Below are 211 nucleotides of genomic sequence, written 5' to 3' on the forward strand. Positions count from 1 at the left end.
ACAAAGAGCCAGCGAGGCCTTAATGGCGAACTTCTCCAAATGAAGGCAGAGTCCTGCTGGAAAGGGACACAGCCCAGAATCACAGCCAGGTGAGTCACTAGCCCAGGTGAGTCAGGGAAACAGAGGCAAACAGCTCAAATTGGTGCTTTTTTCTTTTTATTTAAAGTCTGTCTGCCACATAAAGAAAACCAAATTAAGGCAAACAAGAAGT

This window comes from Orycteropus afer, unplaced genomic scaffold (genome assembly GCF_000298275.1).
Source record: "Orycteropus afer afer isolate SDZICR_OR568_19922 unplaced genomic scaffold, OryAfe1.0 scaffold00174, whole genome shotgun sequence".
NCBI classification, from domain to species: domain Eukaryota; kingdom Metazoa; phylum Chordata; class Mammalia; order Tubulidentata; family Orycteropodidae; genus Orycteropus; species Orycteropus afer.